The sequence below is a fragment of the Molothrus aeneus genome, unplaced genomic scaffold, assembly GCF_037042795.1.
Source record: "Molothrus aeneus isolate 106 unplaced genomic scaffold, BPBGC_Maene_1.0 scaffold_63, whole genome shotgun sequence".
Lineage (NCBI taxonomy): Eukaryota > Metazoa > Chordata > Aves > Passeriformes > Icteridae > Molothrus > Molothrus aeneus.
The window spans coordinates 285,644-296,045 of record NW_027099215.1 but is presented as its reverse complement, the minus strand read 5'-3'; the positions used below and the strand labels follow the sequence as shown (position 1 = coordinate 296,045).

Sequence of the window (10,402 nt, the reverse complement as noted above, 5' to 3'; positions counted from 1 at the left end):
GGAGAGCAGAAAAGAAGGGGCTTTCCTCCAATGAAATCCTTCAAGCCGTGTGGAAAGGGGGATTTGGACCTCAATTCAAACCCTCGCAAAGGAGGGACACCAGCGCTGTCCCCTCCATTTAAACCTTAGGATGATGAAAATGGGCTGGCTGCCTTCAAATCAAACCCATCAGATGACAACAATACTTGGCCCATTCCCGTTCAAATGGAACGCAGGGATTCCCTGTCACCCCTGGGATACCCCTAACAGCCGGGAAAAGGCAGGTTTTCCTTCAATCAACACCCTTCGAACGGCAGGTGAAGGCGGATCCCTCCCAGTTCGAACACAGACAATATTAGGAGAGTAGTTGCTTGCCTCTCCTTCTTTTGTCTTCACAAGCTCCGTTTTTGGTCCTGGGGAACCGGGGAGGGGGGACTGCCAAGATCAAATCGAAAAGGGAAAGGACCAAAGTCCCCGCTCCAAATCCACACGCGCTCACCCGTTCGGCTGCTGCTTCCCGGCACAAAGATTCGTCCCTCGGCACCTCCTTGAAGCGATGCTCCGCGTCTCCAAGCGCGCATCCAGGTGTTCGCCCAGATGCTGCGAGAAGCTCTCGCAGTCCTTCCATGAGACAGCCCCGGGAGCTCCCCATGAACCCCTCTTCTCAGCAGCTCCATGCAAAAGGGAGCTGAGGCAAAGCCTCCCCCTAAAACAGCCTCGCCCCCGCCCCCCCCGCCCCCGGCAGGAGCCGGCCCCTCATCATCCTCACAGCTCACACCTGGCGCTGATGCCACTCTCCAACAGCGCCTCTCCCCGTCCAGCACACAGCCCGCTTCTCACAGACACAGAGCCAACAGAAATCTGCTCCGGGTGCTGGCTGTTCTTAGTCCGTCTGCTTCCACAATTCAGACACGGACGTGCGCTGATGGCACTGAGGGAAAGCTTTCCAGTGCACAAAACTGTCATTCTGGTAGCACGCTTTGAGACGCCTTCAGAAAAAGCAGAATCAGCGCCACCGCCTAAGAGCCCTGCTGAGGAACCCCGCCCTCCTTGGGACACCCAATGCAGCAGAGCTCGAAAAACAAAGGGAAAAGTCAAGCTTGGAGTGGAAAAAGACAATAGAAATACAGCAGCCTTTCAAGAAAGCCTTCACACAGCAATAGTGGGACCCGGTCACATTTCTTCTTTCCTTGCTCTCTGGAATGACATCAATACGAAGTACAAAAGCCACACGAAACCCAAGGCAGAGCTGGGATTTTACACGTCTTCCTTTTGGCTCTCGGGATGACAAGCGCCTCTTCCGGGACTGCGACACGATTTGGGCGCTGGCAGAGAACGGAGGCAAAAGGTGCCAGAGAGCCCCTTCTATCGCCTTCAGCCCCTGCAGCTGTTCTGAGGGTTCCAGGGCACAGCTCGGTCCGTTCCTAGATCAAAACCTCACGGCAATATCTTCAGAACTACTACCCATCTCCAGTCGGAACCTTCTACATTCCTGGAAACAAATGAGTGCGTAGAGAGGGTTTCTCCCCAGCTGAGTTTAGAGACCAATTCCTATTCTTTAGCAATACCTAGAAAACCGAACGCCTTGCCAGGTTTTAGCATCCTACACCCACTCACCCCTCCCTGTGCATTTGGTGGCAGCTTTGGGTCCCTCTGGGGGACGGCACCCAGCGTGACCCCCGCCCCTCGCCCGCCCCCCACCTGCTCCTGCACCGCAGTGGGGCTCCCTCTCCTGGGCACCTTGGGGTGCCCCCAACGGCATCAGAGCCCCGAGTCTTCACCCCCCCTTTTCCTGACCCCCAAAGAAGGCTCAGAACGAATCCGACTGCCCTGGACAGCAGCGCAGCGCTTCCCCCAAGCCCTTCCCACACGTGCATGGCCCCAGCAAGGGATTCTGCTGCAACAAGAAAGCGGGGGCAGCCCCCAGAAGGCTTGAGGTTCCTGCCCAGCCTCGCTGTCACGGGCCGGGGGCAGCGAGAGAGGGAGCGGCACAGACGGCGGGGACGGCCCGGCACAGGGCGGGGGCCGCTCTCAGCGCGATGCCGGCAAAGCCGCAGCTCCGGCGCTGTCGGCCGGGCTGCTTGAGCGGCACGGGGGGATCCGCCGAGAGCCTCCGGCCCCGCGCGGGGACTCCTGCAAGGGCCCAGGGCCGCCGGGCTCCGGCCCTCGGGCCTTTATTCTCCGGCAGCCCGAGCCCCGCGGCTGCGGGGCAAAGAAGGTAAGGGGGCACGGGAAGAGAGGAGCGAGAGCAGGGCATGAGAAAGGGCGGCGAGGGAGCTCGGGCTGCGCAGGAAAGCGGGACGGGAAGGGAAAGCCCGGGACGAGGGTACAGGGAGGCTGGGCAGAGGAAGGAGAGAGGGGGAATAGAAGGGAGTAGCGGGCTAGGGACAGGACAGGAAGGAGCCGGGTTTGTGGGGGGAGAGGGAATGGGGGAAAGGGAGCGAGAGAAGGCGAATACGGGGAGAAGGAAGGAGGGCTAGAGAGAGGGACAGGCGGGGAAGCCTCCCAGAGCCCCGGCTGCACCCCGAGCCCGGCCCGGCGCCTCGCCCTGCCCGGGATGCTGCGCTCGGCGGAGCTCGGCTCGCTCCGGAGACGCTCGGCTCGAGTCGGCTCTTGTCGCCTCAACTCGGCTCTTGGCGCCTGCATTCGCCTCTTCGGCAGAGCTCGCCTCGCTTCGGCCCAACTCCCAGCCGCTCTGTGCCTTGGGCGCGCCTCGGCTCGGCTCGCCTCGGCTCGGCTCGCTGACAGCGGGCGGGCAAGCGCCGCCGCCTCACGTTCAGCTCGCCCGGCTTGGGGCTCTCCCGCTGCCGCGTCCCGCGGGCGGCCCGGCCATGGCGCGGACACGACCGGGAGCGCGGGCTCGGGCAGGAGCTCATTAGGCTGGGACCGCACTGGCGCTAATTAGCGCGCACGAGAGCAGCAGGCTCGCTTCGCCTGAGCTCGGCTCGCTTCGCTCCAGGCAGCCTCGGAAGCCTCGCCTCGGTTCGCTCGAGGCCGTCAGGGTCGGCCGCTCTCGCCTTGCTTCGGCCGAGCTCGTGCGATTCCCCCGAAGGCGGCGTCGTTCGGTTGTGTTTTTAGAAATATCTTTCTCTATCGATTGTATCTTTCTATAGTTAGATTTATATTTCTAGAATACTTCTATTAATCCAAATAAAAACCCCATCTCTAACCAAAAAAATACACGAAAACACCTTCTTTTAAACGGTATCGAAATATTTTTATACTTTGTATAGTTATACTCACATTTATATATATAGTTTCTTTTGATGCAATCTATTAATAATTATCTATAATATCTATAAAATTCTAGACATGTATTTAAAGTATTATTTATATTATGTATCGTATCTACTGCTGCAACTGATTTTTTCTTCTAGTTTTAAACTTTATCTGCACGTATTTATGATATATTTCTAGACTTAGATTTCTACCTTCATATTCTTTGTATTTATCATTTTTATCATCAAAACCCTGCCTACTGACAAGTAAAAAAAAACGCTTTCTTTAACGGTTTAAAAAATATTTTTATATTTATAATTTTCCTATTTCTATTTATAATTTGCTCTCTAGTACGTGATAACATACCTGCTCCTGCACCGCAGTGGGGCTCCCTCTCCTGGGCACCTCGGGGTGCCCCCAACGGCATCAGAGCCCCGAGTCTTCACCCCCCCTTTGCCTCTAGTTAGAAACTACACTGGAACTTTTTTCTGGAAACAAAGACACGACCTAAATCCTCTCCCCATGTCCTAGACAGATAGATGTTCAGTTCTTAGTTGACTGGGCAGCAGTTTCTTCAATAGAACGAGAAACAATATGGAAACGTTTTAGCTACAAGCAAATAGGCAAATCTGAACAAGGTCCTGGTGGCCAGCCACTGCAGTTATTTTGAAGCAATTTTTTAAACAATCAAGTACTGATCCCACAAAAAATAAAGCAAAAAGCTGACTACTGGCTAAGAAAGAAGGAAAAATTAACTTTTGACGACAACAACAACATTCCAAGGACACAGGCTTTTTTCCAGTCTCATACCTTATTACTACCTCTCTTGGGAATTCTCATCGTGGATCCCAAAAGGAATAAATCCCTCAGAGTGTCCTAAAGCACCAAGGAGCTACCTACAAGTGAAGGTGGCTACTTTCAGTGCAGACACAGCTGATGACACAGCAGTAGCGCAGTTCTATGCTGCACAGGGATAATACTGTCTCCTCTTCTCCAGCAGCTGACTCTCTCCTGCCATGGTTTCTGTAAATGCATCAGAGCACGACCTTAAACACAAACAGGCAAGAAAACACCATCAGAAGTCTTGCATTAAGCACTACAAGAAGGGTTCCAAGCAGAGACCAACAGAATTTCAAGGAAGCAGTATGCAATTAAACCACCTCAGACTCGTTCAAGTATCCGGCAGGTAGATGGAACCAAAGTGGAACCATTCAGAAACGACAAAGAAAACCTCCCCAAGTATTTATACAGGAGTCCTTAACGTCAGAAATGGGATGACAGGTTATGTTCAGATAAGATGAATGTTTATTTGGATGTAGAAATAAACTTCTCTCATGGTCCTTTGCCAAAAAATAGAACCTACAAGTGAACACCTACACCTGCCTAAAAAGACCTAACGAGCCCCTGGCAGCCACCGGCATCAAAGCACAGGGGATGTTTCTAATCCAGGCTAAGGAGAACAATATCACCTTTTGTTCTCTCCAGTTTGTTTCCTCTGCAGTCCTATTTGCTTCTTATGATTTTTACACTCTCTGTATCTTCTCGGGCAGCGCTGAGTCTGACGACCGGGATACGAGAGTCCTTCCCTGCCCTACGGAGAGAACCAGGAAAAAAAGTTAAAAAAAGAACAGGGCAGTTTGAAGTTAATACTTCCGACGAGAAGCAGCACCTGACAAACAGAGTGAACAAAGCGTGATACCTCCCTGGGGACAGAAGACTTACAAACTCTCCGGGATTTACAATCCTAGTAACCAAGCCCTTCAGCACAGCAGCCAAGTGTCCCATTAGGTGGTGCTGCACCAAAGAATGATCCGAGAGGTTCCAAAGAGTGAAACGCACGTTATTTTCCAAAGATGTAAAATCGTGCAAAATAACAAAACTACAATAGATCTAAACTACAGGGCAAGAGTACAAGTGTTAACTTGAGGAGCTGGAACCATCCAGGTGAGCAACTGCTAACTGGATCCTCAACAGAGTCTGAGGAACCCTCCAGGATACAGAAGGGTTTTCCCCAGAAATTACACAGGCCGAGTTTTGATAGAAGTACACTTGCCAGATGCTCAGAAACGTCACCCATCCTCCTCCGGGTGTCCTGAGAGAGCTGCGAATGGCTCTCACGTGGTTTGAGCTGGTTCTGTAAGGGCTCAGGGTGAATTTCACCAGATGCAACCAAACTGGGCAACACCCAGTGGGACAGAAGGAACCCAAAGCTTGTTTTACCCAAAGCTTGGGTAAGCAGAGCTCCAGCAAATACTGAGGAAACGGACAGAACAGGGTAACAAATAATAAACATACCTTTTTTTTTTTTTTTTTTTTCAGATGAGCAAAACAATTAAGGAGAAGGTGGAAAACTCACCATGACTGAACATTTCATCACCTGTAAGCTGACCATCCTTAGTATAGAGGACTCCAAATTTAAAATTCACCGATCCCTGGAAAATAAAACCAAATATTATTTGGTAAACAGTCAAACAGAAGACATAACAATTTGGTTCCTCTAATCTTTGCATACATCCTACACATCAGAACATACATTTTATACTATCTCCTACTACACGATAATTTACCTTTAAACTTTGATAGTATAGCATAAAACCATTAACTTAGATGGGTGATCAATTATTATTAAGTTGGTGCTTCAAGTTATTTTTGCTGTCAGGTTCAAAAAAACATTACTTCTTTTTACTGTAACGAGCAATTGATTTAGAAGTCATCAAAAGCCCATCAAAATACAAAGCTGTACTCACCGGACGGGTCTGTGAGCAAGAAGTAGTTAGGCTTGTACTCATCTCTTGCCCTTCAAGAACCAATAAATCCTGTCAACAAAAACAGCATCTTCAGCCCACTCCTATTAAAGATTCTACAAGGATGATGGTTTTATTTGTGTTTAGAAGTTTGGATTTGAAATGGCCAGTTCAATGGATAAAGAGACAGTTTAAGTAGTATTAGATTATTATTATTCTTATTCTTATTAGCTACTGGAAGAAACAAACCAGTAGTATCTATACTTAATTACTTCTATTTCCAGGAAATCATAAAGAAAAAGAACCAAACAAAAAAAAGTCACTTCCTACCTTTTGTATCTCAGGATGAAAAATGTCTCTTGGGCTCTTCTCCAGTTTCTCCAGACTCCTGGCACTGAAATGCAAATGAACGAGTGCTTTAGAGGAGGGCAAGTGCACATTCCAACCCCAAACCACCAACCGATTGCAGTTACAGCGCTTACAAAATGAATCGTTCCCAGAGCCTCTGGGAAATGGAACGGTTGGTGCAACTGCCATTTCTTCCCCAAAATACTAACTTCCAACACTTCCTAAACTTAGTTTGCATTTTAAAAACAGAAATTAGGGAGACTCAGGGTGGAGATCAGGTTGAAAGTGATTTCCTTCTAAAGCACAGGGCTCTGTTCCATCACCCTTCACTTTGGCTCCACACAGAATCACGGGGAGCATTTTAGGAGGGCCCAAGAACCAATTCTATTTCTCTCTTTTTTCTAGTTCTCTCTCTTCCTAAATCATTCAAGGCAAGTCAAATGAAAAAGGACAAGTTCAGCATCAAATTCACACTTTTTCCCTTTGTCTGCTCAAGAACAGGCTTTAAAACCACTTCTTGCTGCCTTCAACGATTAAGACTTGCAAAACAGTTTCACAAGTTTGATAGGTTTATCACAAAAACCACAGAACGCAAGCTCTGAATTACAGGAAAAGGTACACAGGCAAATATCTCAGCTGATGGTGGCTTATTTATAAACACATACCTTAACGGAGATTGCACTGAGAATGTTTCAGTGGGACTCTAAGGGAAAAGTATTTTCTGAGTACCCTGTAAACAAGAAAAGCTAGGATATATTACAGGACATACCCACTTGTTCTGCATATTCAAATAGGATTATCAATAAAAACATTTAAGAAGGAAGAAAACCAAGGTAATTTTACTCAGCTATATTTGCTGCCGATTTAGAGAAAAAAAAAAAAAAAGTCACGGGTGCTGCAAAGAAAAAAAAAAAAGTGAACCAGAAACGCCTACAGTAGAACTTTAAAACAATTGCTTGGATAAAAGCAGCTCATGGAACATGAAGTAGAAAAAAAGCGAAACCAGTATCAGACCTGCCTATTTTCTTACCATTGCACAAGAAAAATCCGACAAGCGGTATAAAGTCACTGCCTAAAACCGATCCTAGGATGTAACCAAGAACAATTGAGGCATTTGCTAATCTAAACGGAAACCTTTTCCGGACCCTAGTGTCAAATCACACGTTTTGTCTTGCAGCAGCTCGAGGCTGGAGAGCATTTCCCCTGGGGGTCGGGAGGGTAGGGGCACAAGGGGCTGAGTTTGCGGATCGCACCTGTGCCAGCAGAAGGATCCAGCCCGCGCGCTCCTTGCGCTCGCCATTCTCCGGGCCATCGCTGTGTTTTACTGCTCAGCGATGCCGCTCCATCTGTTTGCGTGGAAGAAAGAGCCACGAGCACTGAGGCACTCAGCAGCCGTGTCATTCCAGCGTTGTCGAGCGCTCTCTGCTCGCAAGGCTGAGCACGCCGCGGAGCCGCCTGCGCAGCCTCTCGTCCGCCCCCGCCCGCAGCAGCGGCAGCAGCCCGAGGGACACGGCTGCAGCTCGGCGGCTCCCGCGCCTCCGCCAGCCGCCGCAGAGTGACCGCGGCAGCGCCCGGCGCCGCTCGCCCGGGGCGGCTCCTGCAGCTCCCGGCCCGCGGCAGCAAAGCACCGCCTGGCGCTCCGCCATCGGCGGGCGGCAGCGCGCCCCGCCCGAGCTGAGCCCCCGCCACCGGGACCGCTGAGCGAGGCCGAGGCACCGGGCGGACGCCCCTTCCGCGCCGCTCGGCTCCGTGCGGGCGGCCGGACGGAGGCTTCGCCCCTCCAGCGTCGCTGCCGCGGCTCCGTCCCGCGCGGGAGAGGCGCCGGGAGCTCCCCGCGCCCAGCCCGCTCCCCCGGCGCGCGGCCGCCTCGGCCCGCCAGCCACTCCTACGGCGCGTCGGCCGTTGCGTCAGACGCCGCGCTTTACGGCCGCAGGGCCCTGCCGGGAGTTGTAGTCTCGGACTGACAGCCACCGCTCCGTTTTCCGCCACCGGGAGCTGCGCTCCCGCCAGGGGATCAAACGGCTCCTTCGCTCCTGGGCGCGGAAGCACCTTAGGCAGCACCGCCCCTCCCGAATGTCCTTTCTTTTCCACTCCAACTCTTTTTTCTTTTTTTCACTCTGTTTTTTCACCCCTTTTTCCACTTTCGCTCTTTCTTTTTCACTCTCACCCTTTTCCTGTTTCATTTTTTTTTCTTCCTTTCTCTTCCTTCCTTTTTTTTTCTTCCTTTCCTTTTTCCTTTTCTTTCTTTCTGTCTGTCTTTCTTTCTTTCTGTCTTTCTCTTTCTGTCTCCCTTTCTCTATTTCTTTCTCTCTCTCTTTCTTTCTTTCTGTCTCTCTCTCTCTTTTTCTCTCTTTCTTTCTGTCTATCTATTTCTTTCTCTCTTTCTTTCTTTCTCTCGCTCTCTTTCTGTCTCCTTCTTTCTGTCTCTATTTCTTTCTCTTTCTTTCTCTCGCTCTCTTTCTCTCTCTTTCTTTCTGTCTCTCTCTATTTCTTTCTCTCTCTTTCTCTCGCTCTCTCTCTCTTTCTTTCTGTCTCTCTCTATTTCTTTCTCTCTCTTTCTCTCGCTCTCTTTCTGTCTCTATTTCTTTCTCTCTCTTTCTTTCGCTCTCTTTCTATCTCTATTTCTTTCTCTTTCTTTCGCTCTCTTTCTGTCTTTCAGGCCCTTCTCAGCATGCTGGTTTTCAGTTCAGACGGGCCGTGGAGGATCCACATCAAATCAGATCACACGGGGGCGGTGCTGGTTGTCTCCTGCGGCCATGGCTTCATTTCCCCTCGGTGGCCGCTGTCCCAGCCCGTTTCTTCGCAGGTCATCCAGCTCTCTCCGGGGACGCTGGCGGGGCACAGGGCTTGGGGCCCTGTCCCCATCAGCCAGTCTGCGGCGCCGGCCACCTCCAGGAGCCGCATCCTCCTGCACCTCCTGCTGCTGCCGCTGGCGCCAGCGCACCACGAAGGGATGGATGGAGGCGGCGGCGGGGGCGGCGCGGGACCAGCCCAGCGCGGCTCTCCTGATCCTGCAGCACGCGGATGCTCCCGATGGGCCCTTGGCAGGTCGGGCAGGTGGCGGCGGCATCAGGGGCAGCCTGGGGCTGGATGCAGGCGTGGCAGAACACGTGTCCGCAGGGCTCCACGGCAGCAGCGGGGCCGTGCAGGAAATCCACGCAGATGCGGCACACCCGGACGGCTCGGGGCGCTGGTGGCTCCTCCCTGGCCTCCGACATTGCTGCTCCCGGAATTGACTGCTCTCAGCCGCTGGCAGGACTCGAAGGCTTGGCTTCCACTCGGGGCACTCGGAGGTTCCTCAACCTCTCGTGGGACTCAGAGATTCCTCAGTCTCTGGCAGGACTCAGAGGTTCCTCAGTCGCTGGAAGGACTTGAAGGTTCCTCTTCACTCACTGGCAGGACTCAGATGGTCGTCTTCACTCACTGGAGTAATTCAGAAGCTCCTCGGTCACTGGCAGGACTCGAAGGCTCCTCGGTCACTGGAGTAACTCGAAGGCTCCTCGGTCACTGGCAGGACTCAGAGGCTCCTCGGTCACTGGCAGCAGTCAGGTTCCTCAGTCACTGGCAGCACACAGAAGACGCTCGCTCGCTGGTAGCACAGAGGCTCCTCAGATGCTGGCAGCGCTTGGAAGCTCCTCAGCTGCTGTGGATCACAAGCTGAGTGTGCTGGCACTACCCAACGCTGGCGGTTATAGTTACGCAGGTGGCGTCATAATGACCATGAGTGACACGGCCTGACATCACAGGGCTCTGAGGGCCACACCCAGGAGCTCCCCATCCACAGACAGATCCTGTGGCACAAGGCCCACCTGGCAGTGGGCTGCACACCTCAGTGTTTGCCCAGATCCCTTCCAGGCGGTCCCTCCTGGTTTCCATGCCATGTGTTGGGGTCTGGGGCTGCACCTCCCCAGCGGGAGGACTCTGTTCAGCCCTTGGTTGAACTTCAGGAGGTTCCGTCAGCCCATTTCTCCAGCCTGTTGAGGTCCTTGTGGGTGCAGAGTCACCTTCTGGTGTCTCAGCAGCTCCTCCCACTGTAGGAAATTCAGCAAACTTGCTGAGGGTGCCCTGGACCCCTTTATTCAGGCCACTATCAAGAAGGAAGAGGACTGGTC

General features: G+C 52.1%; 1 long non-coding RNA gene across 1 annotated transcript; it reads right to left on the bottom strand.

The window, feature by feature from the left end:
- Positions 1-6,271: 6,271 nt before the first annotated feature.
- LOC136571108 (uncharacterized) lies at positions 6,272-8,150 on the bottom strand. The gene is made up of 3 exons (XR_010785642.1): positions 7,544-8,150; positions 6,956-7,020; positions 6,272-6,336 (listed from the first exon to the last, which is right to left on the bottom strand). It is a non-coding gene; the product is annotated as an uncharacterized lncRNA (long non-coding RNA).
- Positions 8,151-10,402: the final 2,252 nt, after the last annotated feature.